This window comes from Trichosurus vulpecula (assembly GCF_011100635.1).
Source record: "Trichosurus vulpecula isolate mTriVul1 chromosome X unlocalized genomic scaffold, mTriVul1.pri SUPER_X_unloc_1, whole genome shotgun sequence".
Taxonomy (NCBI): Eukaryota; Metazoa; Chordata; class Mammalia; order Diprotodontia; family Phalangeridae; genus Trichosurus; species Trichosurus vulpecula.
Window position 1 is genome coordinate 8,481,773 of NW_023494377.1, and position 26,985 is coordinate 8,508,757.

Consider the following 26,985-nt stretch of genomic DNA (forward strand, 5'->3'; position numbering starts at 1 on the left):
CATACCTACTAACTAGATATCCCACAAGGTTCTGTCCTGGGCCCTCTTCTCTTCTCCCTCTATACTATTTCACCGGATGAACTCATCAGCTTCCATGGATCCAATCATTATCTCTATGCAGATGAATCTCAGATCTACTTATCTGGTCTTAACCTCTCTCTTGAGCACCATTCTCTCATCTCCAGTTGCCTATTGAACATCTCAAACTGGATGTCCTATAGACATCATGTATACATTCCAAAACTAATTTCCTTATTACTGTTGAGTGAGGTGGGTGTTATTATCATCGCCATTTTTCAGATGAAACTGAGTCTGAGAGAGGTTTATCGACTTCAACTCAGGTTTTGCTGACTCCAAGTCGAACACTTTATCCATTGTGCCAAATAGCTGCACAAGGTAGGTGACTACAGAACTCCAGCATCTAGGAAAAATAAGTAATCTTGTAGAAAGTATCAAGTGATTCAGTACGTATGCAAAAGCTGATAACAAAGGGTAGCTAGATGGCACAGTGAGTAGAGCACCGGTCCTGGAGTAGGGACGACCTGAGTTCAAATATGGCCTCAGACACTTGACACACTAGCTGTGTGACCTTGGGCAAGTCATTTAACCCCAATTGCCCTGCCCTCCCCCCTCCAAAAAAAAGAGAAAGAAAAGCTGATAACACAAAATCCTAAAATCCTGTACCAGGAATGCATTCAATACAAAAGGAAAAGATTAGGCGAGTGCATGACACAGATGGACAATCTCCTGGCCGGCCACAACAAACCTAGGAAGCAGGCAAAAGTCATTACAGTTACAAGCTATTATGGAAGCAGCATGGAAAGGCAGGTATGGTGGGATCTGTTTTGTCTTGGAGTGCTTCTCAGTCATTGATTGGAAACAATTTATATAATGTGGTACTAGTGATTAACTAACTTTCCTACACCCTGGCTGGTGAGCCTCAAGCCCTCAGGGCCCTGAACTGGGTATATGTGTTGGAAGGTTAGTGTTTGACTTTTGGGGGTACACTCATTGAAAGAGCGACAAGACTCTGGGAAAGCTGTTGAAACAGCCCCCCTGGCTTTGTAACCCAGACAGGTAGATGTTGGTGCTCCTCTGGTAACTATATGTTGCTACGGATAGCCTGGTTTGTGTTAGTTGATCTGTTTATAATGTACTTTTGTAATTTCTGTTTGTATTTGCCCTGAAGTTCAGGGGGCTGATGTTTTCCCCCTGAACTAAGTGAATAATATATGTATGTTTAATTAAACTAAGACTGTTAACACCTTAAAGTTGCTTTCCTTGGAAAAGCAGATCAAAGAACCTGTGCTAGCAGCCCTCCTGTGTGCTGGTGTTGTTGGCCTTATACAGCCACAGTAGCTGCTAGCAACACTGTTGTTACAAAGGACCAGAAACCTCCACTTGGAAATACAAGGGATCAAGAGAATAAAATCCCAACAGTTGGAGGCAAAACCACTACCACCAAAGCCAATCAGCAGAGTACAGGCAAATTGGGAAAGCTGTCTTCTTCTACAGCTCTGGGTCTAGATGAGCACACAATGATAGAACCAGTGGTATGGTGGAACCAGCTTGAATCGAAGAGCCAATTGTTAAATTTTCCATGTGAGTATTCACACCTCGAAAATTGGCAAATGCTACCAATCAGGACTTGATTTACTGTTTTGTTGATTGTCTAGTCATAAGAAAGTGATGAGATAAATAGGGAAAATGCAGATTAAACCTAAAATTATATCATGCATACATTTTTTTCTAGACAGCTGGTTGTTAAACGTTTACCAGCACACTCCTAGATGGAATGCAGAGTTGCTGAGTCAGCTGAATGCTTTGGGGAAACCGTCAGGGCCAGGGTCAGAGGTCTCTTAAGACCCTGAAAACAATAAGCCTTTCTCACCATCAACTGCTTTTGGGTCTCTCCCATCTGGACTCATGGGATCACGTGCAGACGAAATAGAAAAGATTGAATATGTAGCACACACTGCTGTACTAGACCTTAAGTGACCATTGCATTCCAAATATTTTATGAGAAACATTGAAGGAAAATGTCTTTATAGTCTATGAAAGGGCTAAGACTCACTGGACCAAGTGATGAAGATTACATAACATCTAGGGTACATCAGAATAAGGCTAAAGTTTCCTAAAGAAGTTGTTGGTGTCAGCACTATGGCTCTAGAACATAGCATAATGCCTGGCACATCATAAGTGCATTTATTAAAAATTGCCTGGGGTGGCCAGTCCCAGCAAGCATCTCTGAACTGCCAGCATTGATTGAAACTAACTCCAGCCTAGTCAAGATATTAGCAACAACCTGGAACCCGGGTTAGAACACTTTAACCGTCTATACCACCTGTGCAGAAACTTACAGGACATTAGAGGTAAGTAGGGGCAGGGAATTTCACAAAAGCACCAGCTGGCTATAAGAAATGACTAAAGAGATGTTTTAGAGAAACTTCTAAAGACTTGGCTGATCTAATGCGGGATGAAGTGAGCAAGACCAAGACAGCAATTTATACAAGGACAGCAATGTTGTAAAGACAAACGACTCTGAAATCAATCAATCAATGCAGTGACGGACCATGATTGCAGGGGACCACTGTTGAATCATGCTACTCATTTCCTGATGGTGATGGACTTAAGATGCGGAATGAGCAGGAGTATGCTGGTAAATGTTCAACAACAAGCTCTCTCCCCTCCCCAAAAATATACATAACACACTTTAATTAATTAAACTTTAAGTTTAGTCAGCATTATTAATGTTTTCTCCATTACTTTCTTAAGTCTGGCAATCAACAAAACAATAAATCAAGCCCTGATTTGCAGTGTTTGATTATTTCCAAGGTAGAAATGTTCCCACTGAAAATTTAACAATCAGCTCTCATTAGCCAATTTGAGCTAGTTCTAGCACACCTATAAGAATGAATATGGGGACTTATTTGACTTGATTGAATATTTGCTACAATAGGTTTATTTTTTTTTCACTTGCAGGAAGCATCTCCAGATCTTCTGAGGCCTTGGGGAGAGAGGAAGGCTAGTGATAGAGTTGCTAAAATGGACAAAATAAAAAGGGGAAAGAAGAAAAGGAAGGAAGGAAGGTCATTAGAGTATGTTTTTAAATGTACAGAAGATCACTTAACCCCAAATGCCCTGCCTACCCCCCTCCAAAAAAACACAAAATAAATAAATGTACAGAAGAGAACCAAAGGAAGGTCAATGGGAAACACAGACTAGCAGAACAGCTTTGAAAAGAATATGTTGAATCACAGGAGTCTAACCCCCCTCTCCCCGCCCCATCCCAATGTGGTATGGGATGCAGAGGGTCTCCATGTTAGGCAATATGGCTACTCCGTGGGCCTCCATGTTGGGAGATCTGAGAATGCTGTAGGTCATGTGGATTTGTCTGTGGGATCCTCTTGTTTCTGTTCTGATTTGTATATAGAAAGGCTCATCTTCTTTGATGTTTAAATTCAATATAATAGTGAGAGCACTGGCTGATGCAACTCAGAAGTGACCCTGAGAAGCCTGAAGAATAGAAGGATCCACTGAGGGAAAAGCTTGGCAGAAGGATGGTGTGGTGTAGGTGAGATTCCATCCTAAGAGTCAGATGTAGGCTATGGTCCAGAAGCAGTTCTCGGAATCCCCATCACTGACTCCCAATATTTCTTTTTATTTTGTTTTTTTTTTCTTGGCAAGGCAATCGGGGTTAAGTGACTTGATTAGGGTCACACAGCTAATAACTGTCAAGTGTCTGAGGTCGCATTTGAACTCAAATCCTCCTGGTGCTGTATCCATTGTGCCACCTAGCTTCCCCCTCCCAATATTTCTGAGGGCAATAGAGGAAGAAGAATCTTTCTCATAGTGATGGACAGCCTCAGAAGCCATCTGAAAGAACTCTAAGTGAATGTTGTCTGCACAGATTCTAATGCTTCATGAACACTGCTTACAAAAGAATGGGTGTTGCAGGGCCCCTTAAACTATAACTACCATGATTCATTCACAGTGTCTGGTTTGTGGTTTCTGTGACCTCTTATATGGTGTACATAAAGATATATTAGCTTATTTGCTTAGGGCTCTCACTCTTGGCAGTGCGCTGATGTGGAGACTCCAGGCAGCTGTAGTTAAGAGCCCTCGGGTTTGTAAACCCGGATGTTCTGACTTTGTTAAACTCTGGTAACTACGCATTGAGATTTGAATCAGACAAGGTCTGTCTGTTGATGTTTGTAATTTGTTTGTATTTGCTCTGAAGTTCAGGGTGCTGGCTTTTCCCCCTGAGCTGAGTGAATGATATTTGTATGTTGGATTAAAATAAGATTGTTAACCCCTTAAAAAAAGATATATTAGCTTCTTAGAATTTTGTAACTGCGAGTGCCCTCCTCCCTCTGAAGGACACAGCAAATGAATCCATCTCATTTCCCAGAGAACATAGACCTGCAGACACCCATTCATACACAGCCATAGTCATCACTGAGGCCATAGCCCCCACATCACCCTCTTTGTGTACTGGATGTTTATTCTCCCTTCTCTATAGAATCTGAGTGAGCATTCCTATGTAGCAGAATCCCAAGAAGAAATAGCTACAGTCATCTCCATGGGAGGGCCCTTGATCCTGACTTCAGAGAGAAGCCCAAGGCCATCCTCTTGGCAATGGCCATGTGAGTTAGAGGCAGAACTCATACCTGTTACCAACGACCCTAGATAAGTAGATGATTTTAATTGCTTCTTAATTTCTTTTTCTTTACCTCCTAAAACCAACTGAGAAGATTTTTCCCGTCTCCCCACTTCTAACTTCTTACTTAAGTAAGGGTTCATCTGGGTCCAAATGGTTCCATTGCATCTGGGATCATAGATGAAATCCTCCTTATTCCCCTTATAAACTGACCTTGAACCTAATCCCAGGTGCTTCATCCCCTTCAACTAATTACTGAGCTCAAAGATCCCAAAGTGTAAATTTGAAAGCAAAGGTAACAGAGAACACTTTCCTCCCTACCGAAGACCAAGCTGGAATATAGGAAAAAGGAAGGAACATCTCTGACACACAGCAGAGATGGGACTTTTCCTGAACAAAAAGGGAAAGCTGGGAAGCTGTCTTGGAGAGGTGCCACCTCCCTCCCCCACCCCACCCCCGCACCATCTAGATACAGATTCCAAATCCAAGGCCCAGAGCACCCTTCCCATCTCCAGACCTTCTGAGGCCTTGATCAGATACCCAGAATGTCTTTTAATAAATCTCCTTTGGGCACAGAAGTATTGTGCATGGACTTTCCCCTCTTCCTTTCTCCAGTTCAAATGATCCCTCCTTTAGAGAGACTTTTGTTAGTGAATGTAGGAAAAATGAAATGTGTAGACAGGGGTGGGGAACTGAATTTCAGTCAAAGGGCTGCACTTGAGGACCTAGAGGATGAAGATTCAGCACCCCTGGTGCAGGAGAAACTAAGTTTTCTCACTTTAAAACCCCTATCCATAGGGAGCCCTCATTGGAACTGTTGTAGTGAGTCGTCCTTATTCAATGGAAAAATATGAGTCCAGTCCTCTCTTTGGAAGGCAGCATGCTATAAATGGAAAGGTACTAGATTTTGTAGTCAGAAGTCCTGGGTTCGAATCATAGCTCTCTTATTTACTGTGTGACCTTGAGCAAATCATTGTTTCTCTGGGCCTCAGTTTCCCCATCTGTAAAATAGAGGGTTGTACCAGCTGACCTCTGAGGTCCTTTCCAGCTCTAGATCTATGTGCCTATGAAAGCACAATAGGCCTTACCATGTTGCTTCTACCCTATGACTCACCATGGATTGAGAAAGGAACATAATGTGGAAGAAAACAGTCCCAATGACTGACCCAGAGTAGTAGATGTGTCCTGAATTGAAATTTAAGCTGCTTGTGACTCTAGGGTGATTAGCCTCAGTGTTCAGGGAATTATAGTTGGGGGTGGGGGGGTGCTGGACCTGGAGTGTGGGAGGACCTGAGTTCAAATCCAGCCTCAGACACTTGCTAGCTGCAGCCTTTGGAGCTAGAGGGTGCTGTAAACAGACCATAGGGCCTGGAGTCAAGAAGATCTGAGTTCAAATCCAGCCCGAGACACTTACTAGCTATGAAACCCTGAGCAAGTCACTTACTTCTGCCTGACTCAGTTTCCTCATCTGTAAAATGGGGATAATAACAGCACCTACCTCCCAGGGCTGTTGTCAGGATTGAATGAGATAATAATTGTAAAGTGCTGGGACATACTAAGTACTTAATAGATGCTTAGTCCCTCCTTCCCTCCTTTTCCTCAAGGAATTCCCAAACTAAGGGGGGAGTGTTTTGGGGGGGGAAGTGAGGGGGGGAAATGAGGGCACATGCCCATACAAACACACATACCCAGCTAAGATAATGAAAGTCAAATATTGTTGCTGAGAAACAGGTTGGGTTGCCTGCCTTTGTCAAGTAGGTGCCAATGAAGCTTTTCCTGCCTCCAGACTACGTCCTATGTGCCTCTCACCCAGTTCTGGTCTCTGTCCCATTGGCTGCTGGTCTTGCGCAATCTAAAATGTCATCGCTGAAGATTGTGTAAAGCCAAGAGAAGAAAGTCTCATTGCATGCTGAGTCAGCAGTGGGGGAAGGTGTGGTCATTCCTGACCATGACTCCACACGCAGGAGGAAGGCTTAGTAACTGACAGTCACGGAAACTGAGCCAGGCTGGTGGTGAGGGCATTTCCTGCTACTCCAAAAAAAAAAAAACAAACCCTTTAGTAATGGTTTTAGGGAAGTGGAGCCCTCCTTGAGGCTGGTCGCTGGGGATGAGAGCCTGGCATCATCCTACCACCTGATCAAGAAGAGGAAACATCTTCCTGGGCCAGTAAAAGCTAAGATGTGTTCCACTCAAGCTGCAACAAATCCATATGAGCTTTTCCCACTAATTCATCCAAATGCCAAATAGTCCAGCTCTTCTTCAGGAAATTCAGAATCTATTCTGGTATCATTCAGTTTGGAGGCTATTGACAGTGGGGTGCTGGTAAATACTTAACAACCAGCCCGCTGTGCCAACTATACTCTTTTAAATTAAATTTGCCTTAACAGTACTCCCCCTCCCATTTTCTTTAGTCGATCAACAAAACCATCAGTCAAACCCTGATTTGTAGCATTTGCCGATTTCCAAGGCGTAATTGCTCACACTGAAAATTTAACAATGGGCTCTTGAGAGTCTTTTTGAGGCGGTTCCTGTACGCTCCTGACCGTGAACTTGACACATCTTTTCCACTGCCTATGTAACCTAAGCATATGTGAGCATGCTCAGTTCTCCTAACATGGAGGTTTCCTTCAGAAGCCTGTTGAGCATGCTCTGTTTTCCTCACGTAGAACTCGGTGCGTCCCATATCACATGATTGGAGCCCGCCTCTTTGATTGGCTGTGTTCAGCTCTAACCAGTTCTCACTCTTTTTATTGGACTTTTTCCGCCTCCTCCCTTCCGCGGTCTCCGCGGGGGGTGGTATCCTATTTCACCCGCTGCGCCGTGAGAGCGGGCGGACTTCCTTTTCTTGTTACTTTCTCTTTTGCTCTGATCCCCAGAAATGGGCCTGGGGGTGGCTTTTTCTGTTCAGTGCTGTTTGTTTTCCTCACCTTGAGGTGCCCGAGATGATCCCCACAAGACTCGGAGTTCAAACCCTGGCGACCTTGGGGCCAGGACTGCGCGGGGAGGGGGGGGGGGTCGGGGCGCGGGGTGTTGGTGCAGCCAGCCTTCTCAGCATGGAAGTCCCGACAAGCCAGGGCACCTGGGACCCTAGCCCCAGCAGGGTTTGGACTTTGAATGGGGCCTGTGTTCTATGGGAACAGAGATAAGCTAGGAAACAAATCCCCCTCCCAGCCCCCCCGCCCCCGCAAGACTAAGCCGGTGGTGCAGAGGGAGAGGGACGGTTCTGCGTGTGTGTGTGTGTTGAGGGGGGAGTATGTTTGTATATTTGTGATTATGTCTTCTGACGTAAATATCTGTTTGTAAAAGCTAATCTGATTGTCAGTGGCCATATGGAACTGGCGTTCAGGGGCCCCAACCCCTACACTTGGGTGAACGCCCTGGCGGGGGCGGGGGGGGGGGCGGTTTGAGCCATTTGCAGGGAACCTGGATGACTCTAATCTCCCTTTAGGGTACTGGAGACCTCTGGAAGGGAAATAGTAAAATCTAACATGCCTGGTCATTTTTTGGGTGGGGGGAGAGGAACCTTAAAAGCTTTCCTTAAAACTAGCAGATCTTAAGTCCTTCAGAGCAGGGACTGTTTAATTTTTTTTGCCTTTGTATTCCAAACACCCAGCAGCAGCCTAACACGCAATGTAGCAGACACTTAAAGACTGCTGGGTGATTAATTTGTAGGACCCGGGGCACCATTTCTGAAGAAAGTACATCTTTCTGGTGGGGTTGGGGTGGGGGAGCATTACTTATCTAGTAAGGAAAAAAAGATGAGAGTACAGAGGCCAACTCCTCCCTTCTGCCTTCAGCTCTCAGTCTAACCAGGATTGAAAGTACAAAGCCAATAAGGTTAGATAAGAATATTCTCCATAAGTACCTTTTAATGGGAGCAAACTTTGACTAGTTTGAATAGTGAATCAAATGTTAGGATCTCCAAAGTCATCTTTTCTGCTGAATTGCAGACTTCTTGTCCAACCAGAATCAACTTTTTTTTTAAATTATTCATTTTAAACAAATATTAAAAAAGCCATTTCCATTTACACAGCAGAACATAATAGACAATTCAATATAAAGCAAATTTCCATTTCACAAAAACCTATGTAGTAAATCCTACACATTTTAAAAGCAACCTAGCTTTTCTATGCTTCCTTTTAGGTTTTCTTTTATTCTCTGCTGTACACTTTTATTTTTTTCTCCCCCTTCCCTTGGAGAAGGGTACAATTAAACATGAATATATATATACACACATATATGTCACATGTATCTACACATATGCATACATACCCATAAACATACACACATATACTATACACATACGCATATGTAAGACCAGGGGCAGCCAGGTGGCGTAGTGAGTAAAGCACTGGCCTGGAGTCAGGAGGATCTGAGTTCAAATTCGGCCTCAGACACTTAACACTTATTAGCTGTGTGACCTTGGGCAAGGCACTTAACCCCAATTGCCCTCCCTTCCCCCCTCCACAAACAAAACATATATGTAAGACAATACTATGCATATTTCTACTTGTTCTTTCTCTATGCATATGCATACATACCCATAAACATACACACATACGTATATGTAAGACCAGGGGCCGCTAGGTGGCGTAGTGAGTAGAGCACCGGCCCTGTCCACCCAAGTGTAGGGGTTGGGGCCCCTGAATGCCAGTTCCATTTGGCCACTGACAATCAGATTAGCTTTTACAAATGGATATTTATGTCAGAAGACATAATCATAAATATACAAACATACTCCCCCCCAACATACACACACACACACACACACACACCACCATCCCTCCCCCTCTGCACCAGCTTAGTCTTGGGAGGGGGGAGGGAATTTGTTTTTCTAAATCAACCAGCTCATTATTTCTTATAACACAGCAGTATTCCATCACAATCATATATGACAGCTTGTTTAGCCATTCCCCAATTGAAGGGCATCTGTCATTTTAGCCCACCAGAATCAATTGACAAACATTTATCAAGCCTTTACTATGTTCCAGGCATTGTACTAAGTACTAGAGAAAAGCAAACACATTCCCTGCCCCTAGGAGCTTACAAGAAGGAAGAAAATATGCACATATGCAAATCCAGTACAAGGTAACCTTAGAAGTGAAGCACATCTTTTTTAGCCCTCTTTCTCAGGGTCAGACAGGCTACATCCTCCCTTAGGGAGGATGAATGGCATCTTCCCAGGTTGGAGAGAACCCAAGAAAAAGGATTAAGAACAGGCCATTGGATTTCAAAATTCAGAGATCACTGGTAACTTTGGACATTCGCTTTCAGTTGACTGATGAGCTCCCATGCTAGGAAGTGAAAAGAGAAGTGGAGACGCTGACTATAAACACTTTCTCAAGGAATGTGGCTGAGAAAAGGATGTTGCTACTTCTCCCTCTCAGTCACATTTCTAAGGCCCTTTTAACTATACCATTCCAAAACATAACTAGCATGAATAAAGGAAAGAAGACAACTCACCTAAGAATTTTCCCCTAATTAGTATAGTGGGGAATGTTCTAGACCTGGAGTCAGGAAGACCCAGGTTCAAATCTTGCCTATGACAGTAGCTGTGGGATCCTGAGCAAGTCCTTTCCCCTCTTTGAGCTTCAGTTTCCTCCCCTGTAAAATGAGGGGGTTGAACCACATGGCCTTTGAGGTCCCTTCTAGCTCTAGATTTAGGATCCAATTGTGAGAAACGTGGTTTTGGCGATCACTGGACTTCCTAGGCAGGGCCAAAGTCCTGAAGAAGAACCCTGTGATAATCCCTAGGGAAGGCTGTACAGGCCACAGGACTCCCAGAGGAAGACCAAGTGGTAGCCATCCCTTAATCTGTGGGGATCACAGGGCCTCCTAGGGGTCAGACCCTAAGGAAGACCCAAGTGATGGCCCCTTAGGATGGCAGTAAGATCACAAGGCTCCTGAGACAGGGCCAGAAGTCCCATGTGATGTCCCCTTAAGAAGGCTGTGCAGACCACAGGGTTCCCCAGGGGAATCCGGAGTGGTAACCCTCTTAACACCGCAGTGGGGATCACAGGACACCCCAAGACAAGATCCAGGAGTAAGCCTGGCAAGCTTCTGCTGCCTGTTGCTTCCCTTCACTTGACCTTAGGAAAATCCATGTGATTTGCCCATTCACACCCAAAGAATTCAGGACCAGAGTGGGCAGAGGAAGGCATTTTATTACGCTCCCCGGGAGAGCTGGTGTAGTACTCACGGGAACACTCACACTGATACAGCTGCAGGAGCAGGGGTAACCATTCCCTCCACTCCTGCTAGAGTCATGGTTAGTTTACAATCTTTGTTTTTTACATAGTTTTCCTAGGTTATACAGTTTATATAAATAGGATAATAAGGATACAGAAGCAAAAGTGAAGTTACTTAGATTTTCCTTGTCCTAGTTTAGGATTAAACTATATTCTTTTACTTCCCCTACTTTCCCTCTTTAACATATGCAAATGATGCAAATCAGTAGGCCTGGATTCTTGACCAAGACCAGACCCTAGATAAGCTTGAACAGGTTCAAGTGGGTTTGGCCTCTCTAATTCCCCAGACTGCCTTCTCAAAAAGTATGCACGTGCGTACAAGCCTCTGACCTCTCACCTGACCGACCTTGAGGCCTGGTCTCTGCTAAAGCTGGGGTGGGGGGAGGGCAGGGAAGCACACCTTTAGTTCTGTGGAAACAAAACTCCTCCTCCCATTTCTTACATTATTTGTGACTTTGGGCAAATCTCTTTCCCTCCCTGGGCCTCAGTTTCCTCCTCTGTAATAAGGGGGTTGGACTGATACAGTTTGGGGTTCTGGGAACCCCAAAATTTAAGGGTACAGGGCAAGTCTGCCTGGAAAGAATTCAAGCATTCAAGCCTTCTCTCGAAGTAGCAAGGTTTATCGTAATGCCAATAAAGCAGGCTAGGTTCTGTGAATCTGTGCCTTAGTGAGGACAAGATTGATACTTATATACAAAAAAAAGTGAGTTAGAAGATCTGGTTGGGATCAAGGAGTGGTAAATAGCCTGAAGTGACCCAGGTGCAACAGTGAAAGGAATGTGAAAGGTGAAAGGTCTGAGGTAGGTTGGAAAGCCACCATGAAAGGACTATTGAGTATCTAGGTGGGCTGGGCTGGGTCAGATGCCTCAGGAGAGACACCAGAGACAGGATTGTGTGGGAATATTCAGGGACTGGGTTGCTGAAATGTAGGAAAATTCAGGGTCCAGGCCCTATCACCCTATCAGGACCAGCTGACTTCCGAGGTCCCCTCTAGCTCTAGAGCTGGGATTCTCTGTGTGACCTCAGGTAAGTCCCTTCCCAACTTGGGCCACAGTTTTCTCCTCTGTAAAATGAGGCAGTTGGACTCAGTGGCCTCAGGGGTCCCTGTCAGCTCTAGATCTCAAGTCTTATGATCTTTAGAAGGTAAGTAACAACACCTGTTTATTGAGTGCCTAATGCATACTGTATTAGGCCCTCAAGATTTGAGATAGTACAGTACAATGAGAAGAGTACTATATTTGCAATCAAAAACCTAGGTTCTGATCCCAGTTCTACTTACTAGCAGTGTGACCTTGGACAAGTCACTCCACTCTGATCTATAAAATGAGGAGGTTGGACTAGAGGTAACTTCTTAGGTTCCTTCTCACTCTAGATCTCTGATCCTATGCTTCAAAGACCCAAGGTCTGAGTAAAAGTAAATAGATGGCCAATTGTATTAGCAAGCACCCTAGCACAGCCAGGATGGCCTGCTAGCACAGGTTCTTTGATCTGCATTTATAAAGGAAAGATAGCTCAAAAAAAGTTAACAATCCTACTTTAATTAAACAATGTAAGTAAGTAAGGTGAAGGTCATTCACTAGTTCTCTACCCTGAACGTGGAGAAAATACAAGCAGAGAGAAATTAGCACGGAGATCCAATAGACAGGGCTCCAACTGTCTTAACAGAGTAATACATCACCAGACCAGGAGCACCAGCATGTGGGTTCACAACAGCTACCCAGAGTCTTCTCTGGCCAAATCACAAAGACCTCAGGCTAACATTCTTCCTATGAGTGAGCTCCAAAGCAAAATCTCACCTCAGAATATATATACACTTTCAGCTAATAGGCTCAGAGCCAGAAGGCATCACAACCCTCTTGATTCAGTGCCTAATTAGCTTAGTACCAAAAGGTGTGAAAACCTTCGGCAAGCAAGCTTTCCCCTAAGCAAGCTCCTCCTTCGGCAAGTTCCTCCCCAGTGGGCTCTGTGTAACTCAGGATGTATCACAGTTGTGAACTGGGCCAGAGCTCAAAGCAGCAAGACATCCGTGGTTGAAATACCCATGTACCTTTAGACCTGGGACCACGGCCCCTGTTCCAAGGAAAAAAGGGAACACATGTGGTCACACAGGCCTACTAATCTTATATTCCATTAACCCTACACCAACCAAAGTAGCAAAGCATACACTGAGTGCCAAATGGTCAATATAGACAATAAATGGAGCTCATAGGATGGAGAGATGACTCAGGGGCAGGAATTGTCCACTGGAAAAAATCAAAGGCAGAAGAGATCTGAGAGACCATCTAGTCAGCACCCCTCATTTTAAAGATGGAGAAACTGAGACAGAATGAAAGCCACATAGGTAGGTAGTAAACTATCAGAACCAGGATAGGAACCCAAGCCCTCTAACTCTATTGCCACAAGAAGGAACTGAAACTTGAGCAAAGTCCTTGAAGGAACAAGAGAAAATGTTCAGAGTAGAGAAGAAGAAGAGCAAAAGGCAGGGATTCATATATAGCTACATCTGTTAATATGACAAATGAGTCATCTGAAATGCTTGTAGTATTCAAATACGCTAGAACCAGTAACCCGATTTTACATTATAATGTCAAATAGTGTGAATTTGAGTATATGCCACCACTTGAGGGGAGTCATTGTTCACGTTAATCAGGTTCCTTCTGGGGGAGCAATGGTTAGTCACTAAATGATAGTCAATAAACATTTATCAAGCACCTATTATGTGTCAGGTACTGTGCTAAGTAAGCACATCTGTTGATTGGTTTGAAGCAGAGTTTAGGAAGGAAAGTAATGGAGGACAAGAATGGATAGTGGGCACCAGATTGAGGAGGACCTTGAACACCAGGTTAAAGAGTCTAGATTTTATTCGGTGGGTACAGGGGTGCCATTTAACATTTTTGATCAGGGTTTGTCAATATAAAGAAAATGTTTTAGACCATTCATCAATGGCTAAGTGGTCAATGGCTATGAATAAGCAGTTCCTGCCTCCCAAAATTTCAAACTGCTGTTAAACATGCTCTGGACTAGGACTGACCCATGCCAATTCCCTAGCAGTTTAGGTTCAATATTGAAACAGAATGCATTTTGATCTTCACCACAACTCTGGAATGCAAGGGTACCAGAGGTTCCCAAATGTATTTGGCCTACCACCCCCTTTAAAAAAATACTCATCATCCCCCGCCACACACAGAATTCTATTTTCTTTAACCCTTTAAGGTTTATTTTTCAAATTTGCATCATTTCAAAAAATATAATTTAAAAAAAAAATGATGTATAATTATAAAATATATAAAAATGATGTAAATTTAATAACTTATTGTAAATTTGTGGGATTTTTCCCGCATTGAAATTCTGATGAATTGCATCATGTAACCATATAGTTTCGTATTGTAAACAAGTCATTACACACACATATCCCTGCCAATACACGCCGGATTTCCCAACAATGAAGAACACGCTTGCCTGCCAACACTTGCTTGGTAAGACCTGTTAGCAGATTTGACCACTGATTGGTAGTAACTTGCATTTTGTGTATTTATTTGGAAAATAATGTAATCACTACAACTTTAACTCTGTTACACAACAGATGAAACATGTATGAATGATTTTTCGAAATTTTTTAATCTTCTCTTCTTTCCTTATGCTCAGCCCCCTTATTTTTATTCAATGCCCCCCCAATTACGCCCAAGGCTACTACTGCCCCCCTGGATCATTCCAGCACCTGCCAGGAGTGGCATCACCCACTTTGGGAACCTCTGGATTACTATCTGTATTTTATGGATGAGGTAACTAAGGTAGGCAGAGGTTTGGTGATTTGTGCAAGGTCACCTTGCTGCTAAGTGTCTGAGGTCAAATTTTAATTCAAATCTTCCAAGTCCAAGCCCAGTGCTCTATTCCACATTCCCACACCCAATCCTTTACTATGTTTAATTCAATTCAATAAAGAAAAATAAAACGGTAACAGCTTCTTCCCTCAAGGAACTTGCATGTTATTAGACTAATATTATTTTATTGTCAGTCAATAAACATTTATTAAAAGTATACTATGTTTCAAAAAACAAAATAAAATGACTGTGCACAGCACTGATGGGGGAGGATGGGGGAGGATGTCAGATTTGGGTGACTCCCAGAGGTGACAGTGTTCACAGCAGGCAGATGTAGGTGCAGGTATGGGAGAGCTGTCTGGTCTCAAGGTGTGTCCAGGTGGAACTGAGGTATGAGGAGAGCTGAATCAGCAACATTCCAGGATGTGGCTGAAGACTTCATCTGGGAGCAGTGGGGCCTTGGAAGCTGACTCAGAAGAACTTGTACAAGGATGTGATGTCAGAGAACTATCAGAACTTTTTTTCCTTTGGAGCTCTTCAACCCCCAAACCTCATGTGATCTCCCAGTTGGAGAAAAACACACCATGGATAAGATAGAGAGAACCCCCTGAAAGGCATTTGCCAAGTTGTTTTTTTTATTTAGAAGACCAGATTTGATACAGTCAGCTTTGGGGGAGGCAGAGCCAAGATGGTGGAGAAAAGGCAGTGACTCACCTGAGCCCTCCCCCAAACACCTTTACATAATGCCATAAAACAATTCCTGAAGTGGCAGAATCCACAAAAGGATGGGGTGAAATAATTTTCCAACCAAAGACAATTTAGAAAGTTGACAGGAAAAGTCTGTTGCACCTGGATGAGAGTGGAGCCATGCCAGCATAGACCAGGCCCTAGCAAACCAGGAGCAGGCCTTCAGAGGCATTAAATCATCATCATCAGCAGCAGCAGCTGTTTCTGAAGCTCTCAGCCCACAGATGGTAAGGGGGTGGAACAACTGATCAGAAGGAAATTACAAGGGTCTCTTTGCTGGCCCTGGGGGCAGAACTCTGTTGCTCTGCCCGTACTCAGATCTGGGTCGTGGTCCTGGGTGGCAGTCCCAGGGCAAGGAGGAGCACTAGTACACCAGAGCCTGCAGGCCACAGTGGAGCAGGGACTTTCCTCACAGTTTCAGGGCAGAAAAGAGTGCTTGTAGTCATTCACAGACCAGAGCATAGGCCAAGAGAATAGTAAATGCATCTCTCCTTAGATTATACCACCTTAGAAGAACTGAAAACTTACAGATCCCTAGAAGTATTTCTGAAAACAGCTGCACAGATCCCCTGAAGCTTGGGACAGTGCACTCTCCATCCTGGAAGCAGAGCCCTACTTTAACAGAGTTAAAAGTCAAGAAATAGACTGGAAAAATGAGCAAACAACAGAAAAAAATTCTGGCAATAAAAAGTTAGAAATTACAATTGAGCAAATGGAAGCTAATGACTTTATGAGAAATCAAGAAACAATAAAACAAAGCCAAAAGAATGAAAAATAGAAGACAATGTAAAATAACTCATTGGAAAAACAACTGACCTGGAAAATAGATCCAGGAGAGATAATTTTAAAATTATTGGACTACCTGAAAGCCATAATCAAAAAAAGAGCTTAGACATCATCTTTCAAGAAATTATCAAGGAAAATTTCCCTGATACTTTTGAATCACAGGGTAATATAGAAATTGAAAAAATCTACCAATCACCTCTTAAAAGAGATCCCAAAATGTAAACTCCCAGGAATGTTATAGCTAAATCCCAGAGCTCCCAGGTCAAGGAGAAAATATTACAAGCAGCCAGAAAGAAACAATTTCAATATCATGGAGCCACAATCAGGATAACATAACATTTAGCAGGATTAAAGGATTGGAGGGCTTGGAATATTATATTCTGGAGGGCAAAAGAAGTAGGATTACAACCAAAAATCACCTAACCAGCAAAACTGAGTATAATCCTTCAGGGTAAAAAATGGATATTCAGTGAAACACAGAAGGAAAACTATAGGCCAATATTATTAATGAACATTGACCCAGGAATTTTAAATAAAATCTTGTCAAACAGACTATGATGATTTGTCCAAGAAATAATTTATTGTGACCAAGTTGGATTTATACCAAGCATGCAATGGTGTTTCTACATTAGGAAAACAATAGACATAATCATATTAAAAACCAAACATCCAAAAGCACATGGTTATATCAATTGATAAAGGTAGAAAAAGTCTTTGGCAAAGTGCAACACATTTATGCTACAAACTGTACAAAGTACAGGCATAGAGGGACCTTTTTTAATACCATGAAAAAATTTCTAAAGCTAAAAGCAAGCATCAGATGAAAGGGGAAAATACTCAAAACTTTTCCAATAAATACAGTAGTAAAGCAAGGATACTCCTTCTTCCCATTATTATCTGATACAGTTCTGGAAATGCTAGCAATAGCAATAAGACAAGAGAAAGAAATTAAAGGCAGAGCTGCGGGGAGGAGCAGTGAACTGGGAGCAGGTCTCTGGGCTTATTAACTGGGTCACTTTATGCAGCAATTTTCACAAAAAAAAAATCTGGTAAGCATTTATTCGAATTTCTATTTCACAAGTGAGGAACATGAGGCTTGAGTTAAATAACCTTCCCACGGTTACATTGTAACCCCAGTTCAAATGATTGGTACATCATAGGGCCAATTACAAAGTGCTCCTTAAAGAAGTAAAGAATAATTGAAATAGCTGGAAGAATATTCAGGGTTCATGAGTAAACCATGCCTATATAACAAAAATGACAATACCACCAAAGTTAATTTACATTTTTAATGGTATATCAATCAAATTACCAATGGGAAACTTTATAGAACTTGATAAAATAAAAACAAAATTCATTTGGAAAAACAAATGGTCTAGACGATCCAGAAAAATGATGAAAAAAGATAGGGACAAAGAAGGAACAGCACTTCCAGACCTCCAACTACATTATAAAACAGCAGTCATCAAAATCATCCGGTTTTGATTTTAAAAATAAAGAAATTAGATCATTGGAACAGACTAGCCAAGGGAGAAGCAGAAACAACAGAACTCAAGAACTCAGTGTTTGCCAAAGTGGAAAACATAAATCACCTAGGAAAAACCTCCTTATTTGATTAAAAATTGTTGGGAAAACTGGAAAGCATACTGGTAAAAATTAGGCTGAGACCAGCATCTTGCACTAGTGGTATCAATATCAAATAGAAACAGGTCCCTGCAGACCACATATTGACTTAAAGGCACTCAGAAGTTTTGTCAAGCCTCTTGGGACCTATGGGCTGCAAGTTTGACACCTCTGTCTTATACCATATTCCATAGCACATTCTAAATGGATACATAACATTAATATTCAAGATCATACTATAAAGGAAAGATAAGAGAAACAGATAATATACCTGTCATAACTATGAGTAAGAGATGTATTCTTAGCCAAACAAGGGAGAGAGCAATTACAAAAGATAAAATGGACAACTTTGATGACACGGAACCGAAAGGCTTCTGAACAGACAACAGTAATACATCAAGGATAAGAAGGAAGTGGTCGAATGGGGAAAAAAAAATCTTTCTGAAAGGGTTTGGTATCCAAGATATATAAACAATTAATAAATATAAGCACAAATGTTCCAGGCTTGAATCTGGGTTACAATCTGGGCTAGTCACTTAACCTCTCTGGGCTTCAGTTTCCTCACCTGTAAGATGAAGGGGTTGGACTGGAAAACCTTTAAAGACCTTTCCATGTCTATATCTATGATCCTATAACAAAAGATGGGAATAATCAATGTTGGAGGGGGGCTGTGGAAAGGTAGATATATTAATGTGTGGTTGGTGGAGCTGTAAATTGGCACAACCATTCTGGAAAGCAGCTTGGAATTAGGAAAAGAAAGTAACTAAAATGTCTGTATTCTTTGACTCAGAGATCCAATTTTCTAGGCATATACTCAAAGGAGGTCAAAGGCAGAAACAGTAGTCCCATATATACTAAAATATTCATAGCAGCACTTGTTGTGGTAGCAAAGAACTTGAAACAAAGTAGATGCCCATCAACTATATTGTCTTCCTGATCAGAATGTGAAGTCTGTGAGAGCAGGGACTGTCTTACTTTACTGTTTGTATCTCTGAGGTTTAGCACAGTGCTTGGCACATGCTGTTACTGTTGTGGATGAGTCCTGTCCAAATCTTTGTGACCCTATTTGGGGTTTTCTTGGCAAAGATACTGGAGTAGTTTGCCATTTCCTTCTCCATCTCATTTTACAGATGAGGAAATTGAGGCAAACAGGGTTAAGTGACTTGCCCAGGGTCACACTGCTAGTTAGTGTCTGAGGTCAGATTTGAACTCAGGTCTTCCTGACTTCAGGGCTGGTGCTCTATCCACTGCACCACCTAGATGCCCACCTGGCACCTAGTAATCGCTTAGTAAGTACTTTATTTGTGAATTCATTCTTTTGGGGAATTGCTCAACAAATTGTGATACATGAATGTGATAGAGTATTATTGTGCCATATGAAATGATGTATGTGAAGAATTCAGAGAAGACCACAAAGACAAATGAACAATGATACATATGTGAAATAAGTGGACCCAGAAAAACAATACGATGATGTTTTTTAAAAAAATAATGCTATTTTATTATAATGACTAGGCATGGCTCTAGAAAAGAAGTAAGAAATACCTCCCTTCCTTCATTGCAGAGATAAGATTTGGGAATATTGTGCATATAATCAATGTCCTGGTTAATTTTGCTCAATGGATTTTTTTCTTGTTTTGAGGGGTGTTGGTCTTTATTACAAGGGATGGCTCACTAAGACTGGAGAGGGATATATTGGGGGAAAGAAAGTGATATGAAAATAAAAGGAATGAACAAAAATAAGGTAACACTAAAAAACAAATCAAGTAGAAAAAAAACTGTTTTAGGAAGATTATTTTGGCAATATTGCATGAGATGACTTGGAAGCAGAATGTTAGAAAATGCATAAAAGCTCAGATATAAAGTGATAAAAGCCTGACTGGGCTGGGGTGGTAGCAGTGAGATTGGAGGAGCAGCAGAGTGGAAGAGTGCTGAATTTGCAATTGGAAATCTTGTGTTTGAATTCTGGCCCTATAAGTACTAATCATGTGACCAGGAGAAGGTTATTTAACTCAGGTCTTATGTACCTCACTTGTGAAATGGAAATCGGAATAAATATTTCTGATTTGTTGTGAAAATTGCTGTATAAAGGGACCCAGCTAATAAGGCAAGAGACCTGCTCCCAGTTCTCTGCCCCTCCCCCCACCTCTGCCCCACCTCCACCTGCCACTTCACTGCCCCCTGCTGTACCAATGCACCCATCAGTCACGCCTACAGGGCCTGTGCCACATCCTCTTATCTTGACATCTCTGGGGTAAAAAAGACTGGTAGATTCAGACACAGCTCCTCACTTGGCATCAAGGAAGTGGGTTCTCACCATAAGCAGGTTGCTGAACAATATGATAGGCAGAGGTATGAGTAAATAGTAGCTGCTATTGGAATGGCACTACTGGTGTTCCATGAGGTAAAGTAGGAGCCACAGACTGTGGCTGTGGAAGACCAGACTGGAGCAGAGATGGACTAAAGTAGGAGTGGAGAACCAGTAGCCTCAGGGCCATACTTGAGGACCTAGAAGGGATTTGTTCTGTGAGGTTTGGATTCAGTCAAAAGGCTGCACTTGAGGATCTAGAGGGGATTTGTTCTGTGAAGTTTGGATTCAGTCAAAGGGCTGAACTTGAGGATCTAGAGGGTCACATGTGGCCTCGAGGCCACAGGTTCCCCACTCTTGGACTAGAATATAATAACTATTACAACAATAACAATTATTGATAATAACAATAATAACTAGCTTCAAGGCTTACAAAATGCTTTACACATTGTCGTCTCATTTGATCCTCACAACCACTTTGTGAGGTAGGTAAGATTTTTATCCCCATTTTGTGGATGCAGAAACTGAGGCCTAAAAAGATCAAGTGACCGACTTGGGCTCACACAGCTAGGAAGTGTCTGAGGCAACATTCGAACTCGATCTTCCTGACTCCAAGTCCGGTACTATCTAGGAGTTATCTGCATTGGGACAGGAGTTGAAGCCATGGGAGCTGGTGAGAACCCCTAGGGAGAAGAGAGGGACCAAGACATCCATGGATAAGGTATAGAATAGAGATGATGATCCAGGAAAAGATACTAAGAAGTGGTTGGGAAAATAGAACTAGAAGAGAGGTCATGGAAACTCAGGAAGGAGCGAATGTCCAGGAGGAGACAGTACGAGACAAGTGTCGGAGGCTGCTGCGAAGTCAATAAAGGATGAGGGCTGAAGGAAAGGTCATGAGATCTGGAGATCAAGAGCTCACTGGTCACCCTGGAGAGCTCCATGGCAGTGGAGACCAGAAGCCAGGCTGCAGAGGATGGAGGAATGGGAGGAAAGGAAGTGGAGGGAAGGCTAGAAGCAGCTTTTTCTAGGCTTTTAGCTGAGAAATGGAGAAGAATGGGATGTTGAAGGACTTAGGACTTACTAGGACTTAAATGTAATAGGACATAAACCATGACTACTGTGATTGGTTTCATGGTATCCATGACTGCCATGACTTTTGAGCTCACTGCTTAGAATTTTGTAACTGTGAGTGCCCTCCCTCTGAAGGATGCAGCAAATAAATCCATCTCACTTCCCAGAGAACATAGACCTGTAGATGCCCATTCATACACAGCCATAGTCATCACTGAGGCCATAGCCCCCACATCACCCTCTTTGTGTACTGGATGTTTATTCTCCCTTCTCTATAGAATCTGAGTGAGCATTCCTATGTAGCAGAATCCCAAGAAGAAATAGCTACAGTCATCTCCATGGGAGGGCCCTTGATCCTGACTTCAGAGAGAAGCCCAAGGCCATCCTCTTGGCAATGGCCATGTGAGTTAGAGGCAGAACTCATACCTGTTACCAACGACCCTAGATAAGTAGATGATTTTAATTGCTTCTTAATTTCTTTTTCTTTACCTCCTAAAACCAACTGAGAAGATTTTTCCCGTCTCCCCACTTCTAACTTCTTACTTAAGTAAGGGTTCATCTGGGTCCAAATGGTTCCATTGCATCTGGGATCATAGATGAAATCCTCCTTATTCCCCTTATAAACTGACCTTGAACCTAATCCTAGGTGCCTTATCCCTCTCAACTATTTACTGAGCTCAAAGATCCTAAAGTGTAAATCTGGAAGCAAAGGTAACAGAGAACACTTTCCTCCCTACAGAAGACCAAGCTGGAATGTAGGAAAAGGCATCGCTGACACACAGCAGAGATGGGACTTTTCCTGTACAAAAAGGGAAAGCTGGGAAGCTGTCTTGGAAAGGTGCCACCCCCCCCCCACCATCTGGATACAGATTTGGAGGCCCAGAGCACCCATCTCCAGACCTTCTGAGGCCTTGATCAGATACTCAGAATGTGTTTTGATAAATCTCCTTTGGGCACAAAAGTATTGTGCACAGACTTTCTCCTTTTCCTTTCCCTAGTTCAGATGATGAGCTGAGCTACCACTTAATCAGTCCTTTGGAGAGGCTTTTGCAGCTATATATAGGAAGCAAAATGGGTGGAAGAAACTGATTAATTCTTCTCATTGAAAAATTCTTCAAAATCACATAGAGGGTCATTATTCAAATTGCTGCAATGAGTGGCCCTATTTTATAAGATGATAGCTTGAGGGGATAATGATAGGGTCAAGAGGGAAGTTTTTTTAAGGATGAGTGAGAACTGTGCATGCCTGAAGTCTAATAATAACTGGGACAGACATGGCTCTGCTATTGCGTAGGGCTGAAGACTAGGTTGACTTCTCTATTTTAAGGTCAGTATCTATGCTTCAAAATACTTCCCAAACACAGAGCAGCTGTCAACACCCCTATTAGTTTACACACTTTGGGACAGGGCAAAGGCTAAGTTTGCCAGGTACACTCCCATCTGCACTTGTACAGCTATGCTGCCTGACTGTGCCGCACACAGAGAAAGAAAGAGGCATTTGTCTCTGACTTGTACATCTTCAGAGAGAGGAAACCCATGCTCGGAGGCCAGAAGGGATCCCTGGAGACCCTGCCTTCAGATTTCAAGATCCAGACATTGAGCACCGTTTGCTCTGCTGCCGACGTTTCCAATTGTGCCGGTCCTTTGTCCCCACTTGTCTTCCGTAGGGATTTGCCCACAAGATAAAGTTGTGCATACTTTCCTCCTTCTTTTTGCCCAGGTCTGGCCACACAGCAGATGGCACTGCCATCACTGAGTCTGTCCCTTGATCCTGACCTTTTTTTCTGGGCTGCTAGTTTGCTATAATGTTGCCCACAGCAGTACTTCTCTTTGCTTCTGATAGTTTCCATGTTTTTGAACCCCTCTGAGAATTAGACCAAAAATCTAAATTGTAAATACCAAGTGAACGAAGGGAGAAGACCAAGCCACCCAATTCTCAGCTGCCGCCTGCAGCATTCAGCCCCACAGGGAGGAACACCTTAGACAAGAGATAAGGTTTAGAGCTGAAATCAAACAACAAACACTTTTTAAAAGCCTACTTTGTGCCAGGAACTAGGGATAAAGACACAAAATGAATTCTTCATGGCCTCTCAAATTCCTTCCAGTTCCAAATTCAACAACGCAATGTCGTGTATCACTCAACAACCTCACTTTCCCAGATATCCAAGCAATTGTTGTTTATGAGATTGGCAATCCAACTCGTTACAGTGCTCCAGAACAGAGTTCTGGCTATCATTGTGGGCTGGGAGTACTTGCAAATGCTTCCGCAATTCCCTCAAACAGCCCATAATGGATGTATTTTGTACTGTATCGACAGAAAGCTCCAGAACATCTCTGTCTTGGCTACTGACCTTGCCCCCTCACCAAATAAGAACAGCTTTCTCTTCTAAGGCCAATAATAGTTCTTCATCAGGCAGGTTTTTGAAGAAGTCTTAAGGTCCTAATGGGTAGCAGCTGTTCTGGGCTAAAGAAGGATGCTTCAGAAATCACTTAGGGGGATTAAAAGCACATCCGTCGCTCCTGTGTTTGCTACATACAGAAAGGGGCTGCTTTCAAGACCATTTGGGAGAAATTGCAATGGAAGGACCTCCCAACTGGAGAATGGTCTTTGAACCCCCTTGCACTTGCTAGGGAAAAGCTCTCCAGAGCACTTCTTTATGGACTAGACCCTCAAGCATCTCTTTCCCATCCTTTATTTCTATGGTCGGCTATTTTGATGTGAATCCGTCTGTCTCTGCCACTAGGGAGTGTCTATAACTCTTTAAACTTGTGTTTTGGGAGGTTCCTACATCAGCAGAGCTATCCAGATAACTATAAAGCTAAAGATTCGGCCTATGAGAGACTGTGAGTCCTTAATGGAGGCCATCTTTAACAAGAAAAGCAAAATGTCTGGTCTCTGTAGTATGGTTTTATGTACTTTTTCCTACTTTCAAAAAAAAAAAACAACTCTGTTCTGTTTGGATGTTGGCACACATTTCTTCACTGAGAAGAGTTATCATTGGGCTTGAAAAACACAGTCATGGAGGTTTGTTAATTGAGATTCAATGTAGGAAACATAAGGGTCCACAGGCTTTGGAGTGGACGGGCACTTAGAAATCACCTAATCCAACCCTCAGTGTATGGAGGAGGAGGCTACAGTGTGGTACAATGGAAGATGTGTTGGATTTGGAGTCAGGTGATCTGGCTTTGAATCCCATCTCTGTTACTCAATACCTGAGTGGTCTTGGACAAATCCCATGACCGCTTTGGGCCCTGGTTTCCTCATCTGTAAAATGTAGCAGAAATAGGATTTAAATCCAGTTCCTCTGATTCCAGAGTAATTGGGTTCATTCCACTGGAATCCTGGAGTATAAATGCAGAGGTAGCTGTTGGGATGGACAGGCTCTTGGAACTAGTAGGAACTTTAGCAATCACCCACTCCAAGCAAATCATTTTCTAGATTGGGAATATAGCCCAAAGGGGTCACTAGGTGGTGTTGCAATGGATAGAGTGCCAGGCCTGGCGTCAGGAAGACATGAGTTCAAATGTGACCTCAAATCTGACACTTTCTAGCTGTGTGACCCTGGGCAAGTCACTTAACCTCTTTTTGCCTTAACCCACTGGAGAAGGAAACGGCAAACCATTTTTGTATCTTTACCAAGAAAACCCCATGGACAGTTTTAGTGTGATGTAGTCCATGGGGTCATGAAGAATCGGACATTACTGAATGACTTAACAACAACAACAAAATAGCCCAAAGGGAGAAAATTACTTACCCAAAGTTATACAGCTAGCAAGTAATACAGCCTGAATTTGAACCCAAGTTCTTAAAACTCCAGATCTAGTCTTCTTCATACAATGACACTCTGCCTCTTGGTTTTTGTTTTTTCAAAAAATGTGAGAAGCAGCAGAGAATATCAGCTAGTGTACTAGACATGGAAAAAGCAAGACCTAGGTTCAAATCTCCCTTGGAACACTTATTAATTCTGTGACCATGAGGAAGGCACTGAGCCTCAGTTTCCCCATTTGTAAAAAGGATGATGGTAATACCTCTAGTACCCACTCACAAGGATGCTGTGAGGCTTAAAGGAAGTAATACATGTAAATTATTTTTCAAACCTTAAAGCACTATATAAATGTCAATTATTAATATGGAGAACACTTTGCATCTTATTCTGGCTGAAATCTTGTGTTTTTACAGAATTTTCATTTGCAAATATATCCCTTCCCCCAAACAAAGCATGATCCACATCTAGCAGTATATACAATATTTTACATAAAATATATGTAGTATGTTTTACAGTATATGCAATATTGCAATACACAATATTTTACAACCCCCCCAGTTCTGCAAAAAGGGAAGGGAGGTGAATTTTCTCAACTCTAGCTCTAGCAGCTGAGTGAGGTACTGAGCTGCTGTATCTCCATTTCTGGTCCCACAGGTGCAAGTGGTCAACACTCTCCAGCACATCCAGTGTTACACTGTCCAGCATGTGGTGAAGAATGACATGCCAACCCTATGGTTTCTGCTCTTCAAAATTATCCTGGGTGGGGAAGGGCTGTGCAGTGCAACTGCCAGCCAGCCAGATGCTTCCTGCCCCTGAAGCTTGGACTGCACCCCAAGGAAGAGGGCCTTATGCCCACCCAACACTGGTGCCTGTAGGCCCTGCCTCTGGCCCTTTGTGGAGGATGGCCTTGGCCACTGTATCTTCCAAAAAGATCAGCCTAGAGGTAAGATGTAGCCCTGGCCTAACCTGGAAGAAATAACTCTATTGGCTACCATGCTGGTCTGTCAGGCTACTGTCCCCTATCACCAGGACACAACCCCCTAGTACTTCTAACCTGCAGCCACCCTGGTGTCCCTCAGGGTACACAAATTCCCAGCTCAGAGCCTCCCACTCATCTTCGTGGCCTATGATGTGTGGCCTGTAGATCCCCCACACCCATCCAGTGACATCTTCATTCTCATGATGATCATGGGCTATGCCATGGCTAGGCTTTTGTAGCTGGTTGTAGCTGTGGTCTGCTGGTGCGGGTTACAAAAGAAAGTGTATTTGGCTCAGAGAACAGACTATTCCTCCTAGTCCCAGAAAGTATATGGCTCTTGGCCTAGGGCAGAAGTATGCCTGGGTCCAAGAAACTCACCAAGATGGACTCTGGGTCCTCTGAGAAAGAGAATGATGATGGTGACTTCACTGTGTATGAGTATTCTGGCTTGGCTCCTAGGAATGCCTTGACTGGAAAGATGGAAGTGAAGAACGCAATATTTGACAACTCTGCTCTGGTGGGTCCTAGTCCCGGTGCTGCCTCTGGCCCTCAAGCCACCACTGGCTCCTGACCTGGACCTTGCCCCATATCAACTTGGGCTCTTGTGCAGGTGGGTCTCTGACTGGTTCCTGCCAGCTCTCCAGCCCACCCTCCCTCCCACTAGGGGCCGCTAGATCTCACCAGGGACCAGCCCCCTGCATTCTCCTGACCAGTGGCTCCAGCCTGGTAAGGGGAGCTCTGGAGGTGCTGGGGATGACCAGGGATAGGGGTGCATAGGACGTTTCTCCCTATTATGAAGAAAAAAATGAAAAGCCCAAAAGCTCTAAAATCCCAAGCTTTGCTGTTTACAGCTAGTTCTGGCTTCCTCTCCCTGACTATGTCTGCAGCCTGTCCATTCCTACACCTGGTTCTCACTGTGAGACCTCTTCTCTTTTCCCCTCCCTCTGCTTGTGGCCAGGATTATATCCACAT

General features: G+C 43.2%; 1 pseudogene; it reads left to right on the forward strand.

Annotated features, from left to right (window-relative positions):
• Positions 1 to 726: 726 nt before the first annotated feature.
• LOC118833047 lies at positions 727 to 26,584 on the forward strand (annotated as a pseudogene).
• Positions 26,585 to 26,985: the final 401 nt, after the last annotated feature.